Here is a 17282-nt window from a genome sequence, read left to right as displayed (position 1 = left end):
TTTTTTGAGCTTCTGCATAACGTCGTTGTGGCGAACCTCTAGCCTCTCCGCGTGCCTTCCAATGGCAACAGGTCCATGGCTGAGTATAAGAAGAATGTTCGAAAGCGTCTCATTCTTTTTGGACCACCTAAACTTTGTATTGTTGCAATTTGTGGTACTATCTCACCTATCCCTTTCTTGTTTAAGAGACAAATCTCTTCCAATGAGCTTGCAGGTAGCGGGCGGCATGCCTAAATCCTACCGGGATTGCGAAAGATGGATGTGCCCTCTCTTGATGAAGGTATAGTTATGTATTGATTCTCCTGTACGTAAGTGCTCAATTGCCCTTTGTATGACAGCGACGTCAGCTTTAAAGACGCTGCAATAGTCTCGGGTAGGCGAAATGATTTTTCCAGCCCCAGTTGGGGTGACAAGACCCCTCTCCTACCTTTCCCTCTAGTTTAGCATCATCGGTGTAGAAGTGGAGTGATCCCATTTCATCAGTATCCTCTCCAGACCAAAATATGCTATCTGGAATGGACATCTTATACCTCATTGTGAAATTTAAACTTGGTACAGAGTAATCCGTTCCCGATTGCAGTGTGGCTATCCTGAGTGTTTTCCCAGCCGGACAATTTCCAATGTCTATTTGCACGTTTTGAAATGCTTCAGATGTGGATTTCTCGCCGAAATTTGGCCACCATACCAATATCCAGTACAGCAGAATAGGCCTAAAAACCACTGTGTAAAGTCAGTGCATTATGCTTTGGGACAGCTCCCATCTACGGCCATTTGGAACTTTACAGCTGTAGAGGGCTAACAACGCGTCTTGTACACATCGTGCCTAGATATTCCGCAGATTCCCCTAGCTTCAGCGTCGTGGTGCCTATGGCAGGGAGATGCAGTGAAAGTATTTTGTAATTTCTTGTAAAGAGAACCAGGTTAGTTTTGACTAGGTTAACACCCTAGGGTCTCTTTTTGGTCCATCTTTCAATTAACCTTAGTCTGCCCTGCATGATATTACACAGAGTTTGTGGAGATTTTTCGCACCACCGCAAGGCCGTCAGCGTACGCAATGACCTTAGAGCTCTCCCCTTCCAGGGCCTGCTACAAATCGTGAATTTCCAAACCCACACAAGAGGAGACACAACCCCACCCCTCGCGGTTCCCCTGCAACTCTGCCTAGTAGAAACGATTTCGTGTAGCGCTGCTTCGGCGGAACTTCCTTTCATATAGGCTTACAGGGATGCCATAAGTTTGTTTGCAACTGATTCCCTGAAGAGGAATTCAATCAGTCGCTCCATTATCTTGAACTGGAGGCATGCTAGACTAATAGCCCTAAAGTCTTTCGGGTTAGTGTAGGATGTTCTTCCTGACTTTGGGTTGAAACGAACCCTCGGCATTTTCCAGATCTCTGGAATGTAGTTGGGAGTGTGAACTCCTTTGAAAATACCACCAGCCAATCTGGGCTTAACTCCAAATATTTCTGCAGCTGAATCAGTGAAACACCATCTGAACCCACAGATACATAAGGCTTAAATGATCTTTTTCCCCCCAAATTAGTTTTTCTTTGGTAAGAAGATCCACCGTAATTGGATGACCTCTTTCTGTGGCAAGGGTCCAGAGATTCCTTCCCAGTTTCCATACACGTATCATCAGATCTTTGCAAGCTTCCCGGGGCGGCTCAGAGTGAATTGGAGCCTAGACCTATCTGATACAGATTCCAGCCCACTGCAAAACTTCCTCCATGAGGATCTATGCATTTGCTTAATAGCTTCTTTTAATATCTTAAGTTTAACTTAGAGATTACCATCGCGTACTTAGCAAGATTAAAAGCCCTTCGACAGGATTTACGGGTCTCATCTATCTCTGAGCACTACTAGGGTGGTTTCGTATTGCATATTGGCATTCTCATGGGGCAGGCCTGATCCAGAGCCTTGCCACATCTCACCGTGAAATGATTGACCAAGTTATCTAGATCTGTATGGTTCCCTGGTATTGAATACGTCGTTTCTTGCAAAGCATATTCCTATACTTATGCCAGTCGGCGTTTTTTAAGTTTGTCATGAAAAGCGACTTGGACGGAACCCCCTAAAAGAGAAATTGTACGTAGCGATAGTCAGAAAAGGAGTGCTCACCAACCAACCTCCAGCTTCTGACCACAGCTTCCGCATCCTCTGAGACGAGGGTTACGTCCAGGACCTCTTTCCTGCTTCTGCTTATAAAAGTGGGCTCTACTACTTATTTATGACTACAGTTGTTCTAAGTTTGAATTCAAAAAGTAAATCACCTCGTTCATTGATGTTCCCATTTTTCCGGGTGCTGTTATGTGCGTTCGCAGCACCTCCCAGGACCAAAACCCCTTCCCAGCGTGCCACCATTTGTGCGACCGCTGTCGTTGGGGATTGGCGTGTCATTGTCCAGGTACATGGCTATTACCCTGACCCTTTGTCATTATATATCTCATAAAAACTTTTTGTGTTATCCGGGTTTATCTCAAAGTGGGCTATATCGCCCTCACACCAAGCACGAAACTCAGAGCTATTTAGGTGCGTAAAAAAAAAATTTGAATTAGGTTATTAAGATGCGCAGCAAATGTAAATTGTAGTAAATTATTTTTGAGCGGCTTTTAAAAATAATTTTTCTTACAAAAGAAACGCACGGGCGGTGAACGAAACAAGTGCTTTAGCAAAACGACACAGATGCTTACTCCTTTTACTGCTTACTGCTGCTACTTACGGTTGTATAGTGAATGTTAGTCTGTCCACCAAAATTTTTCCCTTTTGTATTAGACCCAAGTTCTCGCAAATAACTGTATAGTAGTTGCGCATTCGTGGTTTCTTTGCTTGTACTTTTATCGCTTCCGCAGTAACACTGTCCACTTCAGTAGGTTCGCTGGCATGTCGTCGCTTATGATCATCCAAAGCTCGCTCACTTTATAAATAAATTGCAAAAAAATTGTTTTTTTTTTCAGGCGCCTAGTAGAAGCAGCAGTTAGTAAATACTCACGAATTGTCGAAGGGAACTACATGCGTGAAGAAGTGTCTGCATTCATAAATCATAATTCCAAGCCAACTGAGCGCAGTGATTACATAAAAGTACTTGGCATCTTCTTCTACTTGTAGTTTTTTGTTCTCTAAATGTAAAAACCAAAATACTAATATTCATATGGGGTATTCCATGAGTAAGTGAAACTTTGTGTCCAATTTTAGAGTAGCTTATTGAACATGGAATGCTTGATGATTCAATGCTCAATACCTGAAATTAACGTTTTTTCGAAAAAAAATTTAGTTATATTATTTTATTACACTGTAAATACACTCAAAACTTCAACATTAGAAAAGTAGTTGAATACGACAACATATTTTAATATAGAAGGCTCTGCAAAATCAAGTATTCACAAAGTTATTATTTTTTTGAAGGGGGGAATAAATGTCTCGATCTTTCTGCGCCCCGAAGAAGCAATATGGCATTGAAGAAAAATAGGCATTTAAATTATATAATAGGATAAAATCACTACGGTTTAGCATGTCCAACCCGTGACTAAAAAGTTTTAAACTTCGTATTGCTTAGTTACTACTTTAGGGAGTTTTCTATAATTTCATAACTAGAGTGTGTTTATAATAAGCAGCCCTATTTCATTTCTTTTATTATATTATAAGTACCTACTTAAGAGATTTTGAAACGTTTTATCGTGTCCCGCCCGTGACAATCTTTTATAATTTTTTTCTAATGATGCCTAACAATAAAAAAATAAGTTTAACGTTTCAAACCTATGTTTAATGCCACAAAACTCTGAAGTAAAGGTTGACTAAACACCATAATACTGTTGGTGGGCTAAGCGATGTAGTAAAAAATTTCGCGTGGCCAGCTCGAAAAGTCAAGATAAGCATTACTATTTTAGAGACGCCAGAGAATTCTATGATGAGGGTTGCTTAACAACAATTAAAAGTCAATATTAACAATTACCTGAAAAGTTCCAACCAAGAAAATCTAGAAGTTCGCGAAACTTATAAATTCAATCCAATAAATAGCCTTTAAGTGACAAAGATATACATATGTATCTGCTTACAAGTATTCTAATGCAGATAACTTTTCGGATTAGACATCGATACACAAGATCTTTTCTGACGTTCTATGGTTTTAAGGAATAGCTAAATTTGAGCATGATTTGTCCATGAAATCAGTTTCCAAAAATAACTCAACTCGAGCCACTCTTAAGCCGGTTACTCAATGTCTGGTCAACACTAACAGCAGGTTAGACATCTCTATCGACGTGATAACAGTAGTCGATATACATGTTTAGCCTGTAGTTAGTATTAGTCAGACATACATAGCTATTCTAAACAAACTTGAAAATCATTAAGGCACATTCGAAATTTCGTTGCAATCAAATGCACCGTGCAGAAGTGCATTAGGAAAATGCATATAAAATTTCATGCGTTTGCAAATAATCCTTTCTTCCATGCATTTTAATACATCAATCTGGCGACTTCTAGCTTTCGTTTGGTATAACTATTGCCCCTAAAATAGATCCTGGGGTCAGCAGTATATCGTGCGTCTTACAATGACTCCACTGTCATAAAAGTAGGTCAATTGATCTTGTATTTGACCTCTAACATTTATCATACCTAATCTCTTTGATATGGATCTCACTAGAAGCTTCCTTTCATGAAGAAAATCGTACGTGTCCCACCCGTGACAAAAGTTGTCCCACCCGTGACAGGAGAATTTTGAATTTTTTAATAATAAAAAAATAATTCTTATTATGGTTTGTGCTTTGTTGGGATTGCTGGTTCTTTTCTGTATAGTAAAACATCTAATCCAGATAGAAATGTTAAGTAAATTCACAGACTTTCCTTAAAATATATGTTCTCCAAAAAGCAGTGTCTTTTCTTTGTCCTACCCGTGACGGAAGAAACAGCTCAGAATTTTCCAATATAAAATCAAGTTGGAATATTTTTCGTATTTGGTAATAACTCGTATATTAGTGAACTAGGTGTAGCTTTATCAAAATGTAGAATTGCTTAGTACTTTATACTTAAATTAAAAAAGGAAAACTATTTTTGCTGTACAAATGTCCCACCCGTGACGATGGAATACCCCATATACTTATTTAAAGGCTCTACTTCTTTTCATGCTTTCTTTTTGTCTCTCACCACAATTCCCGACTATATGTTTACATTCCTCCATGGCAATACATAAGGCTGTTATTATTTTGTTATTGCAGAAATTTAATTTTTCATTATATTTGTACACGTTGTAAACTCCATTACAAAATGAAAACAGCGGAAAAATACGCAGTGGCAATGTTGCAGTCGAGGACAAGTCCTTCAATACATTGGGAAATATTATAAAACTGGATACACCGAGCGAATGCAGTGACGTAATTACGAAGTAGGCTCGATAATTGCTCGTAAAAAATTGGCTGAGGAAATAATTTGTCGAAATTAAAGCCGCGCCCGCGAGTAGAATTAAAGAAGTGGCCCAGCCTGTAAGATATTAATATGCAGTATTAACAGTTTTATTATTGTGAAGCAATAACTCTTTAAACTATAGTCGTTTAAAAGAAGAAAGTATGATTTATTTTAATTCTAAAAGAGAGTTGCCACCTGTACAAAAAGTTACATTAAATTCAATTTATCCGATTGATCAAATATAGTTAAACAGGGGACAAATGGTAATGGACTTTAAGAGAACTCATTTAAAAAAAATATTTTTAGAAGAAAGTTGCCATCTGTTTAAAAAAACATGTACCATTAATTTGATTAATCATTTGATTTTATTTTAAACAAATTTTTTAAAGAACAAACAAGGAAAAAGTTATTTCTTACAACTCAATTTCCTCAAAATTTGTAAGCACTTACTTTTACTAAAAAAAAAAATTCTTTCTATTAGGAATTTATTTTCTAAAAAAAATTTAAAAAATAAGGAAAACAATTCAGTTTCCATAAAAATTTGGTGAAAATACATATTTTTTTCTTAATAAATGCTTACCAAAACAAATATTCTTACAAAAAGATAATTCTCAGAAAAAAAGTTGCACAAAAAAATATTTTTTTCCTTAAAATTCATTTTAACAAGTATTTTATATGGAATTTTTTTTCTTAACGTTTGTTAATGTTTCTTTAAACATTTTTCCAATTTTTTTTCTGAATAAGTATTTCTGCTTTTGGTAAAAATACTTCTTTTTTAATAAATGTTTTCCAAAATATTCTTACAAAAAGATAATTCTCAGAAAAAAAGTTTCACAAAAAAATATTTTTTTCCTTAAAGTTCATTTTAAAAAGTATTTTTTTATGGAATTTTTTTCCTTATCGTTGCTAATGTTTCTTTAAACGAAAATATTTTAAACAAATTTTTGTTTTCTTTAATTCATATTTCTTCAAAAACTAATATTTTTATGAGCCGAGAAATTCTTTGGAAAGCATATTTCCCTTGGTCTTTAAAGGGTTAATTGAAATCGCACGAGTTGTTTTTAGGGTCACTTAATTAATATTTGTTTTATTTTCACACGAAAAAATCATAATTGTTTTTTTGAACAACTTTGGGAAGTTTTTAAATAGAATGTTCATATTAGAGGTAATGAAAGTTCATCAAATACAGCATATCTGTGAAGTTTCAAAACTGCTATCAAATTCAAAAAAAAAATCAGCATGCAGAATATCTTGCGCAGCTGTTTTGTAATTTTTGAAAACTTACGATTTTTTTATTAAAGTTTTAGATACTTACTCATGCCAGAACGCACCAATCTAGAGTAATAAAGCTGGTGTGCGACCAAATGAAAAAAAATTACATTGAATATAAGATGATGATAATTTGTGAAAGAAAAATTCCAATTTTACAATTTTTAGTGGCACACTCGAAATTCATTCTGAAATTGTTATATACATAGATACATATGTACATGAAGAAGTTAATATATATGTATATTCGCAAAGAATTATAATAATAATAATAATAGATTGGCGCATACACATTTGTTAGTGTTTGGCCGAGCTTCTCCTCCGATTTGTGGCGTGCGCTTTGATGTTGTCACACAAAGAGGAGGGACCTACAATTTTACGCCGACTCCGAACGGCGATTGTATTTTAATGAGAAGCTGTTTTTCATGGCAGAAATGCACTCGGAGGTTTGTCATTGCCTGCTAGGGGCGACCGCTGTTAAGAAAAAACTTTTTCTAGTTGCTTTGACCGGGACTTGAACCCGGGCGCTGCGAAATATGGAAGCGCGCACTGCTGATCACGTGATCAGTACTACACCACAGCGGCCGCCGAATACGCAAAGAATACTGTAGAAAAATGTTCCACGCTATTTAACTACTTTTGAATAATATGACTTTTAAGTTAAGGCGTACGAGTAAACGTGTTAGTTGACTGTATATGGTGCTACGGGCGTATGCGTTACATACACAACTATGGGTATATAAGCACGAGTTGTTATTTTGACTTTTTTTAGTATATGTATCTTTTTAAGTTTTTATTGAAATACAACTTCGCAATGAAATCTTGTTTTTTACACAAAACTGAAGATATTGCATTTTCTAAGATAAGGGTGCCACCATTTTCGACCAAAAACTTTACAGCTCGTGAGATTTGCTCATACGTACATATAAAATCAAGTTTTTTTAAAGTTTGACATCGGTAGACTCTATGCCTCTTTACCTATATATGTACCTACGTGTTTGTCTCAGTGGGGAGAAGATTTATACATATAAAAGTCAGGACATGAAAAGAATTGACACCTGTTAAAACTTTATTTCATTTAAGTTATGTATATGAACTACTATAATATGACTATCAACTGCAGTGGTTTTGAAAAGGTTTTATTTCTTAACCACATGGGCAGTGTTTCCACCTCTTTTAAAACTTATTTTCAACTTTAATTAAGGGAATTAGGTAACAAAAATGTGTAAAATACGGATGTCAGACGAAAGAGATTTAGGTAGGATGTAGTTTGAAAGTATTTTGAAGAAGGTTGTCGTCTGTTTAAAGGTAAATGAATATCTACAATAAGGGTATAATTTCTAAACTACACAAAGGAGTGTTACCAGCTGTTCCAAAAGTGAACTTTCACTTAAATTATGGGAATTAGGTAATTGAAATATTACATCGCAACACGGGTATCAGACGAAAGGGGGTTAACAAAAAGTTAAAATCTCCTGCTTTTGGCTGAATTTAAATATGCGAGTGAGGACAAGCTAGTTTATTTATACAAAAAATATTTACAATTCAAAAACTCGGATCAACTTGAAAAGAAAAACATCTGAGTGCAGTTCGTAATTCATTGGCGACTTTCTGTATGAACCTGGCTCATTTGATAACCAAACTGCGATTTATTCGATATTCGAAAAATCACGATTTCAGAGAGTGGATTACCGTAATAAGTATACAAATTTAATTTACCGTAGTTTACTTACGCAAAACAAATCCTGATGTATGTTGTGGCGGTAATAGCCACCACGCAGCCAAGAGAAATAATACCACCACAATGCAAATTTTGACCATATCGAAGAGAAAACTAGTTATCCAAAAATTGAAGCTATTCAAACCAGCCCTCCGCAGCAGACTCACGAATCCCGTTGATTGTTCGTTGACAAAAACAATAACCTTTATGGATACCAAGTAGCATAGGATAACAGCCAAAAGTATAGCCCACTTGCTGCCAATAATCATTGCTTCTGTCTTTATTTCGGAGGCAATAATGCCAATTTGTTTAGGCAGCAGTTCGAGAGTAACGAGTATTTTAGCGTCGGTTGTATTTAAGTAGTAACTGTAAATAAAAGTTTTATAATTAAATAGTTTTATAGTTAAAAAAAATATTAAAAATCCACTCAATTTACCGCAATAGCGCATTATGTAGAATATTCAAAGAAAGCGGTGCGACGTGAGGTAGATATCCATTATACCAACCGGTAAAATGTTTTTGTATAGTTAGACCAAGTATCACTTTTAATTTTAAATTATTATATTGATTTTGACTCTGTAGATTCAACATATAATCACTCATAGCTTCGCCCTTGATATCTATCGTCTTTATATTACTGTTTTTCCAATATATAAACTGTTTATATTTTTCAATAGGTTTTCGATATTAATTGTGGGACTCGTTCGAACACTTAATAGTGTTATTGAATCACCATAATCGGCGATATTAGCACTTAATTTTGACAATAATTTCTCATCAGGTCTCATTGCATACGCAAATATAAGTATACAAATGAATAGGATGAGAAAGAGTGGGGGGAAGAAATATTTGTATACCAAATTGAAGATGTAAAACTTGTAATACATCGCATACCACTGATTGCTCATACTTCGAATTGCACTAATTTTGTATTGTCGTCTTCGAGTTGTCATAAAGAGTAGATCATCGCTGCTAGCACTGTAGCTGCCACTGCGACTGCCAGCACGACTAGCCCTGCCACTGTCAGCAGATGTTATACTTTGACCGTTAAATATTCTCAAATAGCGTTTGTGATCATCATAGGCTGGTCGTTCGGCACCCAACTTGCAAAAGAGTTCTTCTATAGGCGTCTCATTGATGGCTATACTTATGATGCCCAGCCTTTCCTTAGCTGCTTCTAATTCTCGAAAAGCTTTTTCAATTATCTCTACGTCACTTGTTTCGATAAGATAGACTAATTCCTGCACGAGATCGCTTGTCGGTGAAATATCTGGCATGTACTTACTCAAAAGCTTTGTTACTTCTACGGGATTACATTGTTCTGATTTAGAAATAATCTAAGTATATAGAGGATAGAAAAACTAAAAGATATTTTCTTTTAGAAAGGTTGGAAGCTGTTTAGAGTAGAAAATATTTTAGCTTAACTGTGAATAAATATACCAGTGAACTTTTAGGGCCGTTTTCTCAAAAAGCTTTCAAAATTTAGCTGCTCTTTGAATCTAAGTTGTGTTCTCAATAAAAGTGTATTGAAGGCGGATAAGTTTTAAAATCTAACTGATAAAACGAAATCAGTGCTGATCAACCTTAAAATTAAATAAATTGACCAGTGAGGATCAAACAGAGCTTTAACTCTTACCACAATCTACCTAAAATCCATTGAGAGCTTCTCCTGCGGGATATGGTTTGGTCACCAACGCTTCTAACAGGACGATTCTGTCTAAGATAGTTAGTTGCATGAGAAAAACTCTCGAGCATGTTCTCAATGGCAATTATATAAGAACAAAATCCTGAGGAACGTTCCTAAAGAGAACAAGATACGAATAATACTGTCGGAAACATTTCATAGAGATTAAAATGGGAGCAAAAGTCTCCGTAACATTTTGGCAAAGAAAAGTCTAAGGAACTTTCTCATGAAGACAATTTGGGAACTTAAATCTCCAGAACTTTCTGAAAGAGAAAGAAAGGGGAATAAATCTTCTTTGAATTATTCGTGAGAAAGAAAGCGAGAACAAATTTTTTCTCATAGCTTTCCATTAATTTGAAATGTTTGAATTTTAAAATTAATCAAACAAGAACTGAACGATAATTATGCAAAAAAGTCAACGAAAGACTTTAGACACGAGCTTCTCTTGCACGGAAAATGAAAAATCGTTCCATAAATAGACAATTAACTCTAATTATAAACGATCTGGAAGTTGAAGTGACTAAAAATGGTGGTTCTCACTGAAACGATTTTTCGTTCCAACACGCAGACACCCCTCCCATTCTTAACGTAAAGTTCTCAAAACTTTTTTACTCGCTTTGTTCTCTAGCAGAACTTTCCTCAGACTTTTGTTCTTATTTGTTCCTCCTTGAAAACGTTCTCGATACATTCGTTCTTATTTTGTTCGTACGTTCCCGAAAGTTTCGTTCTCATTATGTTCTTTTTCAGAACGTTCCTGAAAGTCTCGTTCTCATTCTTTTCTTTTTGTGAACGTTTTCATGAGTTTTGTGCGCATTTTGTTGTGCTCTCAATACTTTTGTTCCCGTTTAGCTCTTTTGTAGGAACGTTTTCGGCATTACATTTTGTTCTCGTCCAGAACTAAACCATAACTGGGACGAGTCATGGACACCAGGCAAGATAGTTTGAAAGATTTAGTTTATTTCATCACGACAGTCATACAAAAAAATCTCCCTGGCCAACTTTCAAGGAGAAAAGCTCTTTTGACATAAAGCAGTCAAGTATGTTCCAAATGGAGATGTTTATTCTCCTATGGTCGCATTGGCTGAGTGAGCGAAGCACCAGCCTGTCATTCGAGAGATCTGAAGTTTGAATCCCTGGGCAACAGAATTTTTTTTCCTTATTGAATTTAATTGTCTTTTGAGTTTTAAATTTTAATTTTTAAAAAGAAACTTACTTAAAGATATTTGGTTTAACTTTGGGACCTTATTTTATATTTTTTCTTTTTTTATTAATATAGATAAAAAAATATGGTTTTTTAATTCATTTAATTTCTAGATATACACATATATAATTATTTTATTTATTACCTCTTTTTGCTTAATTTATTTTGTTTTCCCTTTTTTTAATTTTTTTATTTTAATTTTTAGTTTGTTACTGGCCAACCAGAATGTAGTACCACAGCTACAAGCTATTTCGTTAACTTCATCAGCAACAATACACCACAACCACAGCTACATACTGTGGGCAGATTAGAGCATTTAGAATATTTTAACTTTTGACGGCTCTTCCTACATACAATAGCCTCACCATTCTGGTTAGCCAGTTAAAAAACAAAAAACATATGTATATTTTCATTTAATTTTATTTAAGACAAACAAAATAAATCTTACTGTCGGTTTCAGCAGCAATTTAAGTGAAAAATGATTTTTTCCCTTGTCAATTTTCATTCTAAATTCAAATAAAACATTGATCATTTTTCGCCTAAATAGCTTTCTTGAAAGTGGCTATAAGACTTCCTTGTTAACAAATCTTTCAAGCAATACTTCGAAATACAGAAAAAGCTTTCAAGATAGTTGCCAGATTTGACATTTTTCAAAGTGACAAAGGCTTTCGAAAGACTGTGGTCAATTGAAAGCGGTTATGGGCACTTCCGTTCCCGCGGGCAAAGCTCTTTTAAGCTTTCTATACATTTTGTATAGGCGCGTGTAGAGTGAAACCTTTCTCCGCCCATTGCTGATTGAAAGACAGATGCCATAATTGCTTTGTAAATCACAGTTGGTCACTTCATAAGCTCGCGCGCCAAAGTTTTAAAAGCTCTATAATAAAAGCTTTCTAGCTTTCCCTGTCCAACACTGCGATAACCCAGTTACAGCAAAAAAATATACCGCGGGCAAAGTTTTAAAGCTCTCTTTAGATTTGGTATGAATGCGAGAAGAGCAAAAGCTCTCTCTGATCGTTGCTGCTCCCAATGAATTTGAGTGCATCACAGCTGACTCGAATTTACAAAATATTGCTTTGTTTTCTTTTAGGACAATGGACTATACCAAACAGATTTCTAAATTAAAAATTTTTTCATTTCGGAAAATAACTTTCCGCAGTATTCAGAACTGAGCTTTTTTTTATTTTTATTTGACTTCTATCCCAAATATAGGTTTTAGCCAAATTAATTCCCCCTTCCCAGATCAAAGAAAATGTTAAAAAAAAATTTTTTGCTACTCACCAAGTGAAATCCTAAGCAGTACATGGATTTTAGAAACTGTGGAGTTCCGACACACTTTAGTCGTCCTTTTGCCAACATTACCACATTATCAGCATGTAGTTCGGGTTCATAGCTTGAATTAGACGTTACCAATATGCAACGGCCAAACTTCTCTTTCTCCAGCAATCTCCAGATAAGCTGATAGTCACGCACATCCAACTTCAAGGTCACATCATCCAATACAACAATCTTACTACCACCAATAAGTGCACAACCCACAGCCAATTTGCTGCGTTGGCCACATGTCAGCCTTTCTGTGCGTATATATTTAACCTCGTCCAATTCAAGCGCATCCAAATATCTTTTCACTTCTTTCTTCATATCATTTGAGTTTAAGCCTTTCAATCTACCAAAAAGCGTCAACTGATGTTTGACATTTAGCTGTTGCAATAGCAGGGAATCTGTGAAACAGACACCCATAAAATCGCGGGAGCTATCTACAGTATTTTCTTGAATGGTCTCTTTGAGCACAACTTTACCCGAAGTGGGTTGTATGAAACCAGCAATAAGCTGTAGCAGCGAGGTTTTACCACTGCCATTATATCCCATCAACATAGTGATTTCATCTTCATAGAGAGTTAACGTAATATCACTGAGAATTATTTGATTCCCTCGCTCCACTGTAATCGATGACAGTTCCACTAATACCGGCTTGTGCGTTGCTCGCACCTCAAATATAAAGGTTTTCGAATATCGCGTGCTTTCCGTGGTTTCGCAGGTTTCACTCTTGCTTCGTTTGAATGATTTGAAGAATGTGTTTAATTTTTGATTATCTTCTGTACAAATATACCAATTAATATTTGGATTATGCTTAAACCAAACATTATCACACCAAGTGTGCCAACACTGTAGTAATACTCGGGCAAATCGTCATGCTTGAAAAAGTTAGACCATTTAAGGCCATTATAGTGTTCAAGTTGAAATATGTTGTGCATGGCTTGCCCAAATGCGGAACTACCGAAAACGGAAACAAAAACAAAATTTGATTCGGTTGGAGCAGCATATGGTATACAGAGGAAGACCCAAAACATTGGTGCTGCACCAACAGCTAATATGGGACTTCGAAAGAAATTCGATATCATAAAACAGAAGCTGAGTGCATTTATATTGAAGGCAGTAAGCAAGGCGAATAAGCAGCTAAAAGAAGATCTATTGAAGACACCAAAGCCATGGTTCCATGGAATCTGAAAAAAAATAAATAAAGAGGATTAACTGTTCGTATGTACAGAAGTATTATTTACAAACATGTATTGTAAAGTATATTTTAAGAGGTATAGAGCTTAAGATTTAAAAAAAAAAAATATTATTTTAATATAAATTTGGGCGGCTGGCTCTGAAAGTCCATTTGAAAGCACTCCATAATCCCAAATTTATAGAAACCGACGAGAAAAAATTCAGAGAATTTTTAAAAATCCAGACAATAAACAATCCAGACAGGACATAATACACACTTAACAGGCAAGACAAAATCTCGACAACGGTGAAGAAACGGAAAATCCTCCAAGCTAACTCTCTTTCTTGGTACCCACTAGGGATGGCAAAGTCGACTTAGACTTTCGACCAACATCGACTTTTTACTCCTGAAAGTCGAATTTTAGTGATCGACTTTCAGTTTATGGAAGTCGACTGAAGTCGACTTTTCACTTTCGACTCTCGACTTTTTTTAAATTTATTTGCCAATAAAAACTGATCTTCCAACCAGCTCGCGGAGTGGTGTTTGGTCGTATTTAAAAAAAAAAATTGTCAATAAAACTGAAGTGAAATGTGAAAAGTGTGGTAGCGAAATGAATTTTAATGACAGTACAACAGTACAAATCATTTAAGAGCAGCGCATTAAATTATTATACGAAAACAAATTCCTCAAATTTGTTAATCGTTTTCTCCACAATCTTCAGTTAATAATGAGGTAAGATAATATTATTATATTTATTTTAACAATTTCATGCAAGAAAGTTTTTCTGCTTGAGTTTATGTAAGTTTTTACAGACAGTCTTTGGTTCGAATTTGACCAATCCGTAAGGTACAAAACTTTAAACACCGCTAAAAACGTTGCTGGTAGGATTCCAGTTAATATGCGACATTAGTCGTGTGGATAGTACCAATCCGCTAGCTGACTGGGCTACTCCCATATTTATCCATGCTTATAAAGTGGCACTTATATTTCTACCAATACCCGCCAATTCTGCTCCATCGGAAAGGCCACATTTTTCAAAAAGTTGTCCGTAATTACCAAATATCGATTCAAAAAATTTTTTGAATTTTTTTTTGAGAATTTAAATTATTTTTTCAAAAATTTTCATGCTGTATAACTGGAGCAATTTAAACTTTCTTTAAGTTTATTTTGCTTGTTGGTATCATATATATATATAGTATAAGTTTTCAATTATAAACATTAAGCTTACAAAACGTTGATTTTTTGTTTATAAAACGCTTGAAAGTAAGCGTAATATAATCGAAAAGGAACATTGGTTATAAGCGTAGAAATATAAACTTGTAATAAATGTTCAAAAGAAAGCTTTTTATAAGCGTAAAAGTGTAAACTTATAATAAAGGTTCAAAAAAAGTTGTTTATAAGCGTATGAATATAAACTTACTAAAAATTTTCAAAAGAAAGCTTTTTATAAACATTTTTATAACCCTTTATTTAAAGATATTTCATTAAAACCTCATACATAGATTGCTTAACATCTAGAAACTAAACGAAATGCGAATTCTCCGCGGACTCATCTACAGTCGCGAAAATATAAATAGGGAATAGACATTTTAGGATACAAATTCACAATAACACATACAAATTAAGCATAAAAAAGTTAATTATTACATCTTGTTGCGTGCTTTCAATTACTTGCGGTTATTGGCAAATTAGAAAAGGGACATCGATGCAGCTATATATTGCGCTTTATCGCCGCCATTCTCATTGATGAACTTTTCTGAAAAAAATTTAGTACATTTTTAATTGAATGTTAAACTAAGAAAGGATAAGGGGAACTCATCATTTGAAGACTCGAATGCTCCACCGATTAGCGCAGCGGGTCCTGGATTGGATTTTCTTGTTTTACCGCATTGGTTTAATTAAATTTTTTCTTTTAATAATATATTTTAAAAAACGTAAACACGTCACTTACGATTGAAAAAATTTTATATTTACTACTTCATGTCGTTGGCATTTACATTTCATTTATAAGTTTAAGTTATATATAAACATTCGCTCTCAAAACATATTAAAGGTTTGTTTGAAAAAACTTTTAATAAGCGTAATATTAAAAATGCTTATTTAACGCTTATTATAGCAAACTTAATTTAAGTTATTTTTAAAAACGTTTACTGAAATGCTTGTTGGGTTATGTATAAGTATGTACCCAACAAGCAAAATAAACTTAAAGAAAGTTTTTTTTTAAGTTTTCAATTATAAACATTAAGCTTACAAAACGTTGATTTTTTGTTTATAAAACGTTTGAAAGTAAGCGTAATATAATCGAAAAGGAACATTGGTTATAAGCGTAGAAATATAAACTTTTAATAAATGTTCAAAAGAAAGCTTTTTATAAGCCTAAAAGTGTAAACTTATAATAAAGGTTCAAAAAAAGTTGTTTATAAACGTATGAATATAAACTTACTAAAAATGTTCAAAAAAAAGCTTTTTATAAACATTTTTATAACCCTTTATTTAAAGATATTTCAATAAAAACTCATACATAGATTGCTTAACATCTAGAAACTAAAAGAAATGCGAATTTTCGGCGGACTCATCTACAGTCGCGAAAATGTAAATAGGGAATAGACATTTTAGCATACAAATTCCCGATAACACACAAAAATTAAGCATAAAAAAGTTAATTATTATATCTTGTTGCGTGCTTTCAATTACAAGCGGTTATTGGCAAATTGGAAAAACGACATCGATGCAGCTATATATTCCGCTTCATCGTCGCCATTATCATTGATGAACTTTTCTGAAAAAAATGTAATACATTTTTAGTTGAATGTTAAACTAAGAAAGGCTAAGGAGAACTCATCATTTGAAGACTCGAATGCTCCACCGATTAGCGCAGCGGGTCCTGGATTGGATTTTTTTTACCGCATTGGTTTTATTTAATTTTTTCGTTTTAATAATATATTTTAAAAAACGTAAACACGTCACTTACGATTGAAAAAATTTATATTTACTACTTCATGTCGTTGGCATATGCATTTCATTTATAAGTTTAAGTTATTTATAAACATTCTCTCTCAAAACTTATTAAAGGTTTATTTGAAAAAACTTTTAATAAGCTTAATATTAAAAATCCTTATTTAACGCTTATTATAGCAAACTTACTTTAAGTTATTTTTAAAAACATTTACTGAAATGCTTGTTGGGTATTTATGCAATTACAACTGAATGAAATTTGTGAAAATATTTTGACAATTTTGTAATAAAGTGACACGCTGATTTCAAATAAAATTTTACAGTTTTGTAAGTTACTAAAGATTTATCAGTGCTGAAAAGTGGGGTTTCTTTAGAGTTGTGGTGCACGTAAATTAAATGCTTGTACATACACATAATACGCTTCGATCCAAAAGACAAAGATTACTGAGTAACATCCTATATGTAAAAAAACAATCTAATATTTAAAAATCTCGTGTCACGGTGTTTGTGGTCGAACTCCTCCTAAACGGCTCGACCCATCTTTATGCAATTTTTTGTGTATATAT

At 34.4% G+C, this 17282-nt stretch overlaps 1 pseudogene; it reads right to left on the bottom strand.

The window, feature by feature from the left end:
- Positions 1-2714: 2714 nt before the first annotated feature.
- Positions 2715-16894, bottom strand: LOC118741874 (annotated as a pseudogene).
- Positions 16895-17282: the final 388 nt, after the last annotated feature.

The sequence above is a fragment of the Rhagoletis pomonella genome, unplaced genomic scaffold (assembly GCF_013731165.1).
Source record: "Rhagoletis pomonella isolate Grant_MI unplaced genomic scaffold, Rhpom_1.0 Rhpom_scaffold_00006, whole genome shotgun sequence".
NCBI classification, from domain to species: Eukaryota; Metazoa; Arthropoda; class Insecta; order Diptera; family Tephritidae; genus Rhagoletis; species Rhagoletis pomonella.
Note: the sequence above shows the minus strand (reverse complement) of the source record. Positions and strands in the feature narration are given on the sequence as shown.